We start from the raw sequence: 17,592 nt of genomic DNA on the forward strand, positions 1-17,592 counted from the left end.
TGGAGAGGAGCAGACTTAAAGGAGGAACACGGGCCAGGGAAAGAGATGGAGAGGAACAGACTTATAGGAGGAATACAGACCGGGGAGAGAGATGGAGAGGAGCAGACTAACAGGAGGAACACAGACCTGGGAGAGAGACAGAGAGGAGCAGACTTAAAGCAGGAACACAGACTGAGGGACATTCAAATGCACCCTGAGTTTGATAAAAAAGTGCAGAGTGACATCACAGGAAAGCCATAAGTTTATTGGATGATGAGTAACTGTTCATAGTGTGTGTGTGTGTAAAGTGCTGTAAATTTAAAAAAACCCTTAAGTTTCTACCTTAAAATTAATTAAGTAACATGGGCAGAAGTGAAATATAAAGCTGGTGAGTTTACTCGTTTATTTTTTGGTGGGCGTGAGCCAAAAAATAAAATACAACAAACTAGCCTTTCATTTTAGTCCCACTTTCCAGCGCCTGTTCCATAGCCTTGCAGGTTACAGCGCTTCAGATGCAGATCCAGGTACCTTTCAGATGAGTTGAGCGTTGCAGCCTCAACCACCAAATCAGTCAATGAATTCCCAATGCCCGCCACCCACTGAGTGAAAAAGTTTTTCCTCATTTCCCCTCTAATCCTTAAATGCTTGCACTGCAGCCTTCCCTCTGTCCTGTCTGGCCCCTTCCCCAAACAGCCTTTGCCTCACAGCACCGTAAAAGCCACCCCTACGTTAACCTGGGTGTGCTAACTGTAGAGACTTGCCTATGAGACACCCCTGAAACTTGCGAAGCCTGCCACTGACACCCGCGAGCGCTGCGTGATGCAAGGTATACCAACTAACCTCGGAATCTCGAGTGAAGTGCAAATCATCAGCTACAAGTCATTTAAATCCTGTTGTGAAACACATCTTTCTAATTGCACAGCAACGTGGGCTCTTAATTCAGCGTGGAGAGATGACTCTGGCGAATAGGTGTCATAATGAGATGCTGATTTATGCTAACGACGTTCATGATGTTCGGTGACAGCAAACGGCTGAAGTACACAATTGCTTCCTCGTTTTACAAATTTGTAAAACCGGTTTTGGACCCTCTCACGACTTTTAGCTCTCGCACCCGACATGACGCCCACCACATTCGGGAGCAGAAAAGCACGTATAATGTTTCCCCTCGTGGGAGACACTAGAAGTAGGGGACACAGTTTAAGAATAAGAGGTCTCCCTTTTAAGATGGAGGTGAGGAGAATTTCATTTCTCTCAGAGAGTCATTAGTCTGTGGGATTCTCTTCCCCAGAAAGCAGTGGAGTCTGGGTCATTGAATTTATTCAGGGCTCAGTTAGATAGATTTTTGACAGACAAAGGAGTTAAGGGTTATGGGAGGCAGGCAGGAATATGGAATTGAGACCACAACCAAATCAACCATGATCTCTTTGAATGGTAGAGCAGGCTCGAAGTGCCAAATGGCCTACTCCTGCTCCTAGGTACTATGTTCCAAAACCTATATAAAGCAGAAATGTACCTGTTAAAGTAAGGTCAAATGACATTGTTATACTGGTGGAAAAGGACCATCAGGTAAATAAATCACAGCATCTCCCAAGTTTTCTGGTGACTCCCTAGAGAAGGCCCTTTCTGGATTGGATGTGAATGAGATTGAAACCTTATGGATAGAGATAAAACGTCATTGGGGAAGAAAACTAATCATCGGCGCCTGATCTGCATTACCAGGGCCCAGTAAAGGAGTGGGCTTTGTAGCCAGAAAGTGAAACATACACAGGGGGCAGAATATCCCCCCCGTCGGTGGGGGAAGTTTAGGAGTGGGTGCACAGAGGTGCACCTCCGATTGGCACCCCCGATCAGGGGCACGCCACCATTTAACGTCGACGGGCCAACTAAGGCCTGAACAGCTATGCGCTCCCTGTGCGGGAGAGGTGGGGGGGGGGGGTGGGGGAGGGGAAGGGGGGAGGAGTCCCTGAGCCGAGAGTGCGCTCTTTCGCGCATGCACACTCATCTCCCTGAGGCTAAGTGCTGCCTCAGGGAGATCGTCTCCACAATAAAAAAATCTGAAAAATTGAAAAAAAAAATTTCCCTGACATGTCCCCTCATGTGACACTGTCACATGAGTTGGGGCATGTCCATCACTTTTAAATATACTTTAATTACATTTTTTAAAACCCACATGAAACCGCATTCCACCTTTGGATGAGGTTTTATGCTTTTTCTAATGCCCGCCAGGGCTGCTGGCCTGCCCGCCAACCTTAAGGCTGAAAGGGCAGGTCCATTAATTAGTTTAACGACTTTATCAATGGCCTCAATTGGCCCCAGAATATCGATATTTCCTGGCCAGGATTTCCCAGTCGGTGAGCAGGGGGCGGGGCCCAGGATGGGTAAAATGACGTTGGAACTCCCGACATCACTGCGCCCCATTTCAATTTTCAGGTAGGCGGGGGCTCAGCAGAACCAGCTGTGTGACCGCCGACCTATCAATGGCCAATTGAGACCATTGACAAAGTCGTTAAACCAATTAATGGACCTGCCCATGCAACCTTAAGGTTGGCGGGCAGGCCAGGAGCCCTGGCGAGCATTAGAAAAAGTATGAAACCTTATCCACGGGCAGGATGAGGTTTCATGTAGGTTTTTAAGAATGTAATTAAAGTGTATTTAAAAGTGATGGACATGTCTCAACTTATGTGACAATGTCGGGGAATTTTTGTTTTCTATTTTTCAGATTTTTTATTGTGGAGCCAATCTCCCTGAGGCAGCACTTAGCCTCAGGGAGATCAGTGCACTCTTTCGTGCACATGCGTGAAAGAGCGCATTCTTGGCTCAGGGAATCCCCCTCTGCCCGCCCAGCGCTACCTTCCGGACGTCTTGCTGGGTGGGCCTTAATTGGCCCGCCCACATAAAATGGCGGGGGGGGCGCCAATCAGAGACGTGCCTCCGCGCGCCCGCTCCTAAACTTCCACCCCAACGGGGGGAAAATTCTGCCCTGGGTGAATACGATTTACGCCAGACACTAGATTGAAAAATCTACCAAAGATGCCTTAGGAATGAAAACACGATCATGGAACTGAATTGTTAGTTCAAGCAAATGATTACAGAACTCAGAGGGTAGAATTTTGGCCTCGTCGGGCCAGCTCGGCAGGGGAAAACAGGAGCGGTAGGGGCCGGAACGCAATTTCACACTGGCCGGCCAGTTGAGGCCCGCCCAATGTGAAACGTGTGCGGCAGCACTCAGCGCTACCTGTATGTGGGGGGAGCAGGGTGGGTGCACATGCGCATGGGTGCGTGCTGGAAAAGCTCCTTGATGCTCAAAGCTGTCAGACTCTGTCACATGAGCAGGGACATCTTAGAAATTAATATGAAAATGTTTTATTTTATTTTAATGACGGATCGAAACCTCATCCCGCCCGTGGATGAGGTTTCGCAAAAAAATCCAAAGGCCGCCTGGCCTTTCGCCTACCCGCCAACCATAAGGTTGGATGGGCAGCGAAAAATTTAATTCAACTGAATTGTTAGTGGCCTTAATAGGCCTTTTAATTGCCGGCAAGCGCGCTGCCAACTCCCGCATGCACCTGCTGACCAAAATATCGCGCGAGTGTCCCGACATCATCATGCATCATTTTACGCTTGTTCGGACTTGGGTGGCGCCTGCCCGACAAGAGAAAAATTCTGCCCACGGAATCAGGATGCTATTAGACCTGTTAAGTATCAATCAGCACAGGGTAGGATAACTCAGAGCTGGAGACACCCTGACAACAGTGACTACACTATGGTTGAATTTAAAGCTGGGCTTATGATGGGGAAAAAAAGAGAATGAGGTGCAATATTAAGCGTTCATCTTTAGAAAGGTAAATTTTGGGAGGGTTCGTGATGAGCTAAGGACAGTAGACTAGGGAGAACTATTGAAGGAATCAAATATGGAAGCGGAGTGTTTTTTGTTTAGAAACACTAAATACAAAGTACAGGAATGCCAAGTATTTATTCCAATACATTTGTAGCAAACAGCTAGAAATACAAACAGTAAAACCAGTAAATGCTTTAAAAGATGGTACATGTGCTAAGTTACCAAGAGTTAGCCAATTGAAGTGCTTTTTGTGTGTTATGGAAGACACAATGGACTCTCCAACATGGAATCTAGTTTGTGAGAAGGAGGAGGGTGGAGAAACTGATAAAAGAAATAGAATGTAGGAACATCAGATTTCAGCACAAGAAACAAGCACTTCAGGCCACTGGGCAAGCCCCATAGTTCAAAAACAGAATGTACAATTCACTATCTACATCATTCAATTTATTATCTTGCCAAACACGTGTCCAAAGCTCTCTTAGATTTACTGATATTATCAGTCACAATTGCCTCCCTGAGCAGTCCATTCTGAATTTTCACCACCTTCTGTGTGAAGCAGTTATATCTGATCTATCCATTCAACTTCATTCTTCTGAACTTCATCTCGTATCCCCACTGGAGTCTCACTTGATTCTTGACCTTTTATGTGCCTGAACAAAAAGAAAACCTTATACCTCCCCTGCTGTTATCCTCGGGACCACAGTAAACAGTTTATTTCTCAAAGTTCAATTTGTCAGTGCTCTGAAGGAACTTGGAATAAAATTCATTTCTCATTCTTCTTTACTTTAAACATAGCTTCTAGTCTCTCCCTGTAGTTCAGAGACCTGACACAAGGTATCAGATTTTTCTGAGGCCATGTTGGGAATCCTCTATCAAACCTGTACTTTTTAACTGATATCAGTAACATCACTAATGATGCGTTCCTGTAACTTCCCCCACCACATTTTAACTCACAGTTCTATAGTTTCCAGGTTGAGATTTTAACCTTGTTTGTTAAATTAAGTCATCACCTGTGGCTTCTTCCAGCTCTTCTCACTGAACTATTGAAAATATTTATGAGGGCATCACTCACAATATTCCCTTCAGACTCCTAAGAGAATTTAAATCTGACCCTGGTGCTTCCTTGACCTTGAGATCTATTAATTTGGTCTGCAAAATTTCCTTTGAGCTGGCGAAGCAACCTATTAGAGTTTCTATTTCATCTTCCATGAAAGGACTGATCCAACCTCCTCACAGGTAAAAACAGAATCAAGATTCAGGATTTTTACCAAGCCAATCTGCTCACAGCAGTGGAGAGGAGGGGACAGGGGAACCTAATTGAGAAAAGCGGGCATTGCCGTGGCTACTTAATTTGACCATTCTACTTCTGAGTTTCCCCACCAAGCCAATTTGTCAAAACAAAACAGGTCTGACAACAAGTCATGGAAGCAGTGAGCAGTAGAAGTGTGACCCCTCATATCTGGTTTCACTGCTGCAATGGCCTCATAAGGCCAGAAAAGGTAAGTGGTTCCCACTTTCAGGTGCTGAACCCCACACTCTGACTTTCCCAGAATTCTGCACAGCTGCTCCACTCATTCCTCTATCTCCAGACACCTCCTTACGTCCCCATCTGAATGGCCAACACTCACCCTCATCTTAGTGTTAACTCACACCCATGTCTCACAGTCACCCTCCACAAATGTTGTCATGTTTCTTACAACCTATTTCTCACATTGTTAATTTTGCTTTCTCTCTGTGCAGGTGAACAGAGCACACAATCCCAGGGAGAAACAGAGAACTTGGCTAGCGGTCTAGTGAAAACCAACCTGATCACTGCTGCGGAACAGACTTTCGAGATCGCCACAGTGACAGAGTTCATGACCATCGACAATGGAGAAATTGGGGTCTCCAAGAAACCTGGTGAAAGAATCACATATCAAACTTCCACAGCACATAACAATCACTAATGGTGATTTCCTGTTACCGATATCTAAAATGTCTAAAATATTCTCTGCACAATCATGATTTTTCACCCTTATCTCCATGTCAGTTCTAAATCAGATATTTCAGCGAGGTGATGCACTTGGGCAGGACAAACAAGGCACGGGATTACATGATGAATGGTAGGACCTTGGGAAGCACTGAGGATCAGAGGGACCTTGGTGTACATGTCCATTGGTCCCTTAAGGTAGTGGGACAGGTAGACAAGGTGGTTAAAAAGGCATATGGGATACTTGCCTTTATTAGCCGAGGCATAGAATATAAGAGGTTATGCTGGAACTGTATAAAATGCTGGTTAGGCCACAGGTAGAGTATTGCCTGCAGTTCTGGAATCTGCATTATAGGAAGGATGTGATTGCACTAGAGAGAGCGCAGAGGAGATTTACCAGGATGTTGCCTGGGCTGGAGAGTTTTAGTTATGAGGGGAGATTGGATATACTGGGGTTATTTTCTTTGGAGCAGAGGAGATTGAGAGGGGACATGACTGGGGTGTATAAAATTATGAGGGGCATAGATAGGGTACCCAGGAAGGAACTTTTCCCCTTCGTGCAGGGATCAATAACCGGGGGCATAGATTTAAGGTAAGGGACAGGAGGTTTAGAGGGGATGTGAGGAAGAATTTTTTCACCCAGAGGGTGGTGGGAATCTGGAACTCAATGCCTGAAAGGGTGGTAGAGGCAGAAACCCTCATAATATTGAAGAATATTTGGATGTGCACTTGCGATGCCATGGCATACAAGGCTATGGGCCTAGTGCTAGAAAATGGGATTAGAATTAGAAGGTACTTGTTTGACTGGCACAGACTCAATGGGCCAAAGGGACTTTTCCTGTGCTGTAGACCTCTATGACTCTATGACTCCACAACCAACAGATCAGATCTAAGCTCTGCAGTCCTGTCACTTCCAGTTGTGAATGGTGGTGGACAATTAAACAACTCACCGGAGGAGGAGGCTTCACAAATATTCCCATTCTCAATGATGGGGAAGGCCAGCACATCAGTGCAAAAGATAAGGCTGAAGCATTTGTAACAATCTTCAGCCAGAAGTGCCGAGTGGATGATCCAGCTCGGCCTCCTCCGGAGGTCCCCAGCATCACAGATGCCAGTCTTCAGTCAATTCGATTCACTCCACATGATATCAAGAAAAGGCTGAAGGCACTAGATAGTGCAAAGACTATGGGTCCTGACAATATTCAGGCAAAAGTACTAAAGACTTGTGCCCCAGAACTTGCCGTCCCCTAGCTATTCAAGTACATCTACAAAACTGGCATCTACCTATAGCAAACTTTGCACTAGCAAAGTGGAAAATTGCCCAGGCATGTCCTGAACACGAAAAGCAGGACAAATCCAACCCAGCCAATTACCACCCCATCAGTCTACTCTCGATCATCAGTAAAGTGATGCAAGGGGTCATCAAAGATGCTGTCAAACAGCACTTGCTTTGCAATAACCTGTTCACTGACAATCAGTTTGGCTTCCATCAGGGCCACTCAGCTCCTGATCTCATTGCAGCCTTGATTCAAACATGGATAAAAGAGCTGAACTCCCAAGGTGAGGTGAGAGTGACTGCACTCGACATCAAGGAAGCATTTGATTGAATGTGGCATCAAGGAGCCCTGGCAAAACTGCAGTCAATGGGAATCAGGGGGAAAACTCTCTGCTGGATAGAATCATCCCTAGCACAAAGGAAGTTTGTTGTGGTTGTTAGAGGTCAGTCATCTCAGTCCCAGGACATCACTGCAGGAGTTCCTCAGGGTAATGTCCTCGGCCCAACCATCTTCAGCTGCTTCATCAACCACCTTCCTTCCATCATAAGGTTAGAAGTGGGGATGTCCAAATAAAGCAAGATCTGGACAATATCCAGGCTTGGGCTGACAAGTGGCAAGTAACATTTGCACCACACAAGTGCCAGGCAATGCGCATCTCCATAAGAGAGAACCTGACCATTGCCCCTTGGCATTTAATGGCATTATCATCGCTGAATCCCCCACTGCCAACATCCTGTGGGATTCCCATTGACTAAAAACTGAATGGACTAGCCATATAAATAATATGGCTACATGAGCAGGTCAGAGGCTAGGAATCCTGTGGTGAGTAAGTCACCTCCAGACTCCCCGAAGGCTGTCCATCTACAAGACACAAGTCAGGAGTGTGATGGAATACTCCCCACTTGCCTATATAAGTGCAGCTCCCACAACATTCAAGAATTTTAGCACCATCCAGGACAAAGTAGCCTGCTTGATTGGCACCCCATGCATAACCATTCACTCCCTCCACTACCAATGCACAGTGGCAGCACTACCAGGAACTCACCAAAGCTCCTCTGGCAGCACCTTCCAAATCCATGTCCACTACCATTTAGAAGGATAAGGGCAGCAGACACAAGGGAACACCACCACCTGGAAGTTCCCTTCCAAACCACTCACCATCCTGACTTGGAAATATAACATCGTTCCTTCACTGTTGCTGGGTTAAAAGCCTGGAATTCTCTCCCCAGAAACACTGTGGGTTTATCTGCAGTGCATGGACTGCAGCGATTCAAGAAGGCAGCTCACCACCACCTTCTCAAGGACAGTTAGGGATGGAAAATAAACGCTGGTCTAGCCATCGACACCCACAGCCCTTGAATGAATTTTTTTTAAAATCATCTCTCATAGGTCTTTCAAGTGTTGCACAGTGCTGGAATGGGAGGAGGCTGAGAAATCCACAGAGGAGGTTGCACATTCTGAGGGAACAGTGTTGCACGATTCATCTGCACCAGTACCGGTATACATGCCTCGATGGGGTCTCCAAGGAAGATAGCTGTGTTTCCATATTGTGAGGCGCACACCACAAATGAGCGGGGGCAGTTGTGGGGGACAGGTACAAATGTGGAGAGCCTATATTGAATGGCGCAGGGCAGTCCAAGCTCTGCTCGGTTGGACACAGGTGCTAAGCCTCAAAGGGCTGAGCCTCAAAGAGAGCAATTTTGTAGCAGCAGCAGAGAGGGTGAAGTTCTGTCAGCATTTCCAGCTGCATTGTGCATCCCTGGAGAGAGATTGGAGGAGTGCATCTCAAAAATGAGTACTGTACTTGTCTCAGACATATGGGCTAATGCCCACCTTCATATAAAGAATAGCCATCTGCATAGAGAATAAGATGCAGCAGGTAACCAAGTGCATGCTGGCCTGCACACTCAGCCTGCTGCTTTAAATAGGATGGAGCAAAATATCACCTTGGCCATTCTTTGTGTGAGTGGGGACTCTGCCCAAGGCTCTCCCACTTATCAACCTTGTCAACTCATTACTCCCCACCTCAGTCAGAACTCCACATGCTCTCCTGCCCTGATGAGTAGGTCTGCCCCTGTACAGGTGCAGATGGTGCAGTGTTTGTCAGGGCATCATGGGCTGCATAGCCCAGAGGACATCGGTCACAGGATTCTCAGAAGTCAGAGCAGAGGAATGAATGGCCTGCCTCTAGCCCTGCTGAAGCGCCAAGGTAGCTCCATGCAGAATTAAAAGGCAAAGGAAAGGAAAGGGGATTCAGTGGATGATTACAAAAGTATCATTGGATTCATATATTGGAAAATGTTCATGGATTATGTAGTTTATTTCAATTTTCCATTGTTCTGTCATCTCCATTGTTGCCTCCCACTTTCCAAATGGGCATTCATCTTCAAGAGAAAGATATGACCAGAGTGGAAGACAAGCAAAGGGTGTGAATGAGATGGAAGGGTTTTTGACCATGGGAATTATTTACATTTGGAGTGATAGGAGGACTGTCTAAAGCCAGGAGGCTTCACACACTCAAGTTATTTGAACCATGCAAGGTCTATTGTGGGCTTCTCTGGCTGCTAGGTGAGTAACTGTAGGCATCATGGTCACACTCCTTCTCATCGGGCTTTCCTCCTCTTCCTGCTCTGACGATGCAAAGCAGTCATCACCTTCCTCCTACAGCTCCAGTGCTATCTGCAGACCAATGTTGTGCAAGGCACAGCAGAGCACTACCTTCTGACACGCTTGCTGGCACATAGTGAAGGTTGCTTCAGCTCAACCAGGCACCTGATCACATCTTCAGCAACCCAATGATTTGCTCATTGAGTGCTTTTGTGCTCAAGGGGTCTCCAGTTGTATCTTTCCTCTGCATCAGTTAGGGCTCCTCGCTGGTGCCATCAGCCATGTCCTTAGAACGTATCTTTGTCACCTATGGTAAGCCACCTGGTCACTCTGCTTGGAGAAATGAAGGCCTGTGAGAGATGTGACTGGCGCTGAATGAAAGCATCATAGCAACTCACAGGTTATCTCGCACAGACCACCTCCCAGTGGTCCCATACAATTTGAAGATTGATAGACTGGAATTCTGTTCAATTGAAAGGACTGCTGGTTGATCTGAGGGTGCCTTATTTGTCACATCGGTGCAGTCAGACTCCCTGTATCTGTGTGAATCCAACTACTGCAGGGAATGCGAGCGCCCTCTGGGTCTGACTGGCCTCATCAGTAACAGCGAGGACATGAATGGCAGCCCTGGTATGCATTGCATTCGTCAGCTGGGAGACTAAGAGACTTTTGGACAGCAGATTATTTAAATTCTGCAGATGTGATCAGCAGATCCCTGGAAGGAGCCAAAGGCAAAGGATTTCAGGGTTATAGTGATCTTGATAGCCACTGGCAACGTATACCTCTCCCACTGGGAAGGAAGTCTTGTTCCAGGAGACTGCAGATGTCAGCAAGGACCTGCCATGAAAGACTAAGCCTCCTCCCACCTGCCCCTCTCCGCACCGAGTGCCCGTACATCAGGAGTGTGGGACTAAAGTGCAAACAAAACAACAGTAAAAGGTTTTAAGTAACTAAAAAGGGAGTGCAGCCTACACCAACCAATATATACATGGTCCATGGACTCCACAAGGCCGCAAAAAACGCAAGCGCTAAGGAGCCCGTGAACCGACAAATCCTACGGTTTTATGGGATTGCTGCGTGCAACACCCTCCACCACAGGTCCCCAATGGAAAGTGGGAGGATACCCCAGTAGAGGGATCCCAACTGGGGACCTCTGCCGCTCGATGGCAATAAACATGCCAGGGCGTGTCTGGACAGCGGGTGAGGGCAAGAGAGTGAAGGGTGTTCAGCAACAGCCCATACAGGAAACCCCTCCATGCCGTGCTAAAAGGCACGGAGGGCATTTCTGCAAGGTGACTCAGGTTGTGGGGCACCGGCTCCTGTCGAAGGGTTCGGGGTTTGGGGCCAATGTGGAATTCCATCCAAACAGGGATATGATCACGGAAAGCCACTGCGCAACTGCGCCATCTCGAGGCCCAGTATGACGTCGGGGCCGAGTACAACCATCCTAATCTCTTGAATGGCATTGGCTGCGAGCCAGACGTCCACCGATGCGCGATGTACCAACTGCTGTGGAATCATCCAGCCCACTCCTCCACCACCCAGCACGTCTCCGATCCTGGTCACTCTGGCAGCCACAGCCTTCTCTCCGCCAGCCACTGAAAGGGGCGGAGGTGCGGATTCCTGAGCAGGGGCTCTCTGACGATAGCCGCTACTCCTGATGGCAGAGAGCTGCGTCACAAGATGACCATGTTCCCAGACTTTGATCAGCTCCTGGTAAAAGATGGGCAATGCCTGCAAGGAGCCACAAAGGCACCTCACGTCTACAAACAGGAGTTGCACGTCATAATTCAGGCCATGCACCTGGTGGTAGAAATACATCACCAGAGCAACTATCTCAAGGGGGGCATGATGTAAAGGTATCGCTGCAGGGCTTGAAGGTGGAAAGTCACTACCTGGGTGCATAGGCACACTAGCGCCTGACCGCCCTCCCTAAGCGGGAGACTCAGAACCTCAGCAGCGACCCAGTGCAGCCCCCTTTTCCCAGAAGAAATCAACGAGCATTCTCTGGATTTTTGTGACAAAATCCGGGGGAGGGGTCAAAGTGACCAGCCGGTACCACAACATGGCGGCAATCAGCTGGTTTATGACCAGAACTTGACCCCGGTAAGACAGCACTCGGAGCAGTCCCATCCAGCGCCGCAGGCGAGCGGTGGCTTTGGCCTCCAGCTCCTGCCAGTTCACCGGTCCAAGGTAGAGCTGCATAAGCTGCTCGCATGTTGCAGTGAAGGCTGACAGCAGGGGTGTGCAGATCAAAGTGAATAAAATACAGGGTAGCAGAAATTAACTCCAAATGTTGAAAATCACCCATAAAGCACTGAAAACATTTGGTCAAAACAACGCCTTTGAGCATAAAGCTATCAACTAGACAAGGAAACAGCTGTGCAGCTTCAGCCTTTAAACACTTTCCAGCCTGTCAGTTTCACACAGCGATCAACCCCCACTCTGCTCCCTGCTCTCTCTCTCTCTCCTTGTTTTCCCTGGCAAGTTTCACAAAGCTCGAGAAAATCTTGTGCTGGCTGATAAGCCTAAACTATTCAGAATTAATTGCCTCTTAGAGACCCGACAGCTCCTTGGGGGTGTCCCGCACGCCTCTAAACATACCAAAGAAAAGGCAGAAATGTGTGAGATCATGTCGGGTTTCGAAACATTGGCATTTTTGCGAAATGTGAATCCCTGCCCTCACCGAAACCTGTTCCCACGCCAGTTAGGATTCTGCCCAAAGTTCAACTGATCCACCATCATGTATAATTCATTCAAGTCACCCTGCAATAATCATTCTCAAACTGGTTTACAATTCTTAACCTACATTTAAAAAATGCGTTAATATTATTTTGCTATATGTTTACATTTATTTTAGTTTGCCTAAAGCTACAATTTTTAGTGCTAATTAGTTTTTGTGTTATCCCTAAACTAAGCTTTAAATACAATTTTTGAGCTCAAGTTGCTGAATTACCTTTCTATGTAGCCATTGTATTTCCCTCATTATATAATACTTTTCTCCTCATCGGAACACTTTTTTAAAATTAATTCATGGGATGAATAAACTAGACCCCGGATGTCAGTAAGGAGAACTTTGCAGGGTCAACAGGGCTGAGTTCGCTGTTGTCATTTCTACTGCCTAGGTCGATGCCGGGTGGTCCGTCCAGTTTCATTTTTAATTGGCTTTTTAGCGGTTTGATACAACTGAGTGGCTTGCTAGGCCATTTCAGAGGGCATTTAAAAATCAACCCACTGTGGGTCTGGAGTCACATGTAGGCCAGACCAGGTAAGGACAACAGATTTCCTTGCCGAAAGAGATATTAGAGATCTAGTTGGGTCTTTACAGCAATGGTGCTCTGGTCATCATTAGGCTTTTCATTCTAGATTTTTATTGAACTCACATTCCATCATCTGCTGTGGGTCTCTGGTTTACCAGTCCAGTGACAATATCACTCCGCCACTATGAAGCCCTTATGAGGCTTCATAGTCTTTCAGAGTATTTTATCTTTACAAGCAAGAGCTTGAACTTTCACAGATTGGTAATCAGAATCTGATTGCCACTCTGCTCCTATTTCTTCACTTTAAAATGTTTTCGTTCCTGTCTTGCCCGACCTTCCGACTCAGGCTGGGCAAGAACTGTGCAAGACAGCGTGCTCCCGGAGCCTTCTGTCGTGAGCAGGAGGGAAGGAGGCCATGTCTCTTTTTTAGGCCACCAGATGCGTAAATCATGTAAGTTTTAAATGTCCAGCCAGGGAGAAAGTAAGTTTGTCAGGTAAGTGGTTAGAACCGGGAGGGGAGAGAGGGATATGGTCGGACAGTGGGGGCTGGGGGACAGAGTTTGACAGGCTATGGGAGGTCGGACACTCAGAGGGGTTAGTTAGTTGGCAGGTGAGGGGAGCTCAGGTCGAGTTGGACTTGGGTGGATGGGTAGTCAGGGGTTGGGGGGAGTCCCATGGGGAAGTCCCATGAGGAAGTCCCATGAGGGGAGGCTAGTCCAGAAGGCGAGGTGCCCTGGGGGTTGGGGTGTGGAGGGAGGCCCATGGGGGGTTCAGGGTAGGTCAGATTAATAGTTACCCAGAAGCTAAAAGTGATTTTAATTCTTCTAGCCTTTTCTAGGTAACTATTGATGTAACACAATTGGAACCATCCGAAGTTTGCGATTTTAATCGCCTTGTCGGATGGTTCCCAGTACGGGACTTTTGCCCATTGGAAGTTTGCACTTGCTGGGCAATTGCCATGCAAACCGTACCTGAGAATCTCTGCAGGCAGTTCCCCAGCACACCTTTGGGGTACCTCCAGCCATATTTCCCTGGAGCTCAGAAGTTACAGTCCCAAATTTTTTTTGAGTCCTGCAATCAACATCACCTGCTCCCTCTCATATTAAGCTGCCATAATGTACCTATTCTTTTCTGTAAAGTGACCCTTTCAATAATATAACACCAAGATACTATTATTGCAAAAGTTTCTAAAATTCTATATTTCAACCTTATATTTGAATGGCCTGAAAATAATGTGTTATCACTGCTTTTGGTTAGCTAACAGCTGTGGCCCATTACTGAACATTAAATCCCAGGCATTATCTATTTTAGTGCTAATGTTCACATGCTAAATTAAGAAGGATTCTTTGTTTACTGCAGTAAATGCTTCCATCTCTTGTGCCTGTTTGTCCACCTTATAAGTGGATAATTGAACTCTCCCATCACTGCTACCTTCCCTTCATTGGCTGCCTGAGTGATTTGATTGCACAGCTGCAGATCCTTATCCCTCTCTTGGTTCAGTGATCTATAGTATAGAAGCGTGCTCAGAATTTCTGATAAGCTTTAGTTGCAGGCATTTTTTTTTTTGGTACTTTTTCCACTTACAGTTTCACCGGTCCTATTTCTTTCTACGCAAGATTCACCATCCCTGCTTAACCTATCCCTTTCTAAACAATGTATTAGATGATTTCTAGCTTGGGTCAGCAGTCTTGCCTCTAAGTTAGAAAATCATGCCTTTGAGACCCATTCAAAGACTAGGGGTCGAATTTGCGCCAAGTCAGTGCAACTCTGGAAACCTTTAAAAATGATGGGCGGGACCCGGATGCGAAGGTCCCATCCCTGTTTCCAACCTATCCCATTTTTGCTGGCAGGGTGAAGGGGTCTGGGTGTGAGTCACACAGTTGGGAAACCTGAACTCAGCAGGGACATTTGAAAGTAACCCTGCAGTCAAACCAGCTCCATTTTGGCTGTTGTAAGGGCTTTGACCCACAGTGTGGGAGTCACAAATTCAAGTCAGGAAATTTCCCAACACGAGCTACTCCCCTCGGTTCAATACTAGAGTTTATAACTGAGGTTGACACTTCAGTATAGTACTGAAGAAATTCTGCACTGTCCGAGGTGCTGTTTTTTGATTGAGATATTAAACCAAGAACCCCCCATCTGCTCTCTTAAGTGGTTGTAAAAAATCCCATAGCACTATTCGAAGAAGAGCAAGATAATTCTATTGGTGTCCTGTCTAACATTTACCTCTCTTATGGCCGTTTGGTCGTACAGAACCTGAGTATTGCTGAAAAAAGAAACATTCTCGTCTAAGCTTTTCGTCTTGCGCTCATCTTGCACTGGTGCATTCTCCAACGCAAAGCTTCTACCAATCAGAGTCCACTTGCCAATCAAACATCATTCTCTTCTCATGCAGTATAAATTGTTCTCCCCTTTATATTTGAGGCAGGATTTTTGGGTCATTGGGCGGGCACGGCAAGCGGGCCTGGGAGCAGCCGCGATTGGCCCCTGACCATGATTTCATGCTGGCTGGCCAATTAACAACCAGCCACCATGAAAAGCACACTGAGAACCTCAGCACTGCCAGGTTGGGGGCAGGAGGAGCGCGAGTGCAGAAGTCTGCACATGTGCGGTGGAAGGTGCACTGAAAGCTCCCTGAAGGCAGGGAGCTGCCTCAGGGAACAGAACAATTTAAAAATAAAAATTAAAGATTTTAAAATCTGAAAAAAATGTCCCAACATGGGACTCACTCATAATAACATTAACAGAATAAAAATTCTGCCCAAAAATTTATGCTTATATTTTATTTAATTGTGGAAATCTCATCTCGCCCGGGGATGAGGTTTGCTAAAGAATCAAAAGGCCACCTAGCCGATTTGCCTGCCTGTCAACCGTAAGGTTGGACGGGCAACAAAAAATAGGTTTAAATTAATTGATTAAGGACCTTAATAGGCATCTTAATTGTTGGCGGGTGCACTGCCGGCTCTCGCATGCACCCGCCGGCTGAAATATCACGCAAGTGCGCAATGACTTTGGGACACTTGCCCGACGTCATCGCGCTCTATTTTACACCCGATCGGGTCGGGCACACACCCGCCCACAGGATGTAAATTCCTGCTCCTGGTATTCTTGTGAATTGTCCTGATGAGTGCAAGATGAAAAGCTTTGACAAAAATGTCTCAATTTTCAGCATTACTCAAGTTATTTATCTCTCTCTATGGACAAAGCTAAATCAAATTATTTATCTTACTGCTGCTTGTGGAACCTTGATGTGCACAAATTTGATTGCTACATTTTTCTACATTGAAATAATGACAATACTTCAAAGTACTTCAATGGTTGTGAAATACTTTTGGATATCATGAGTGCAAAAAGGACAAAAAGTATAATATTTTTTTTTCTCTATATAAAGGGACATTAAATTTAAGCCTATTGTCAAAACACAGTCACATTTCTTGGAGGGCTTTGAATTTAGGGTTGTAAGTAGCAACATAAATTTGTCATTCAATTAATTATTCCTAATGCTTGAAGGATTTGATAAAATGTTTCTACTAGCTCTCTCTCAAAATGGAACATATAGCCTCTTGTGCACATCTAGGTAAGGAATATTGCAGTACCCAGTTTAATATTAATACTTTAGGAATGCTCTGCAATGTAACTGCAATATAGATAATCATCATGGTTTGTTTAAATTCATACCCAGGGAAGATAGATTTAAATGAGTTATAGGAAATCAGACAATAAAAAAATCTAACCTCCACAGCATGCACCATCTGTCGCACTTGCTCATCAAAATGATCATATAAAATCAAGATACGTCACAAAGAACATATCAAAATGTAACCAGAAAGAACACTAGTACAGCAAAGGAATTGAAATTATACTGTTAACTAATCAATTATTTATGCCTCGTGATGCTGTACAGAAAAGTCAGGAATTACAGTTTGGCTTGAAGCGTCAAATGATTCGTGTTGGTGCTGTAATTTCTATGATTTTATACTTGTGCCAATTTTTAAATTAAAATTATTATTGACAAGAGTAAGATATCCTGGAACTTTGTTACATAATTTGTTAGCTATTTTGATCATTCTTGGAAAATATTTGGAATGGAGAGGAATATAAAATATGCCATCTATCTTTACACTCTGCTGTGGACAGTGCTTAAAAGTAATGATGAGCAAGGTGTTATTAGCTGCCAGATAGCATCACATAAAATATGGGAATGGGTCTTATGTGCTCATGCACCAACTTTTCTTAAGTGAACAGGTGTTTTCAATCCAAATAACACAATTTCAGTTCATCTTTAAAATATTTTCAAACAGTGAGCTAATTTAAACTATTTTCAATTTAATAATCTGATAGAAAGCCATTGATATGGCATATGTTGGTGACAAGAGTTGCAATTTGATTTACCTGAATAACTAGTTAAAGAGCAATTGCTAAACAAAGCATGGTACCAAGTCCAGTTGAGGGCAGACAAGATCCATGAAAGTTAGCAACATAGCATTCAACAGATCCTCAGTATTTTGTAGGATGGGAAGTTCTCTATATTGATAACTCTGCCTTGGATAATTGAATAAAACGTTTTCTAATTTAAATCTTCCGGAAGAGGTGGTGTGTTAGAATACCTTTGGACTCTGTGTAGCCCCATTGCAAATGTGCTTGTGACATTTCCTCTGCTCA

Source organism: Cetorhinus maximus, chromosome 1 (genome assembly GCF_964194155.1).
Source record: "Cetorhinus maximus chromosome 1, sCetMax3.hap1.1, whole genome shotgun sequence".
NCBI lineage: Eukaryota > Metazoa > Chordata > Chondrichthyes > Lamniformes > Cetorhinidae > Cetorhinus > Cetorhinus maximus.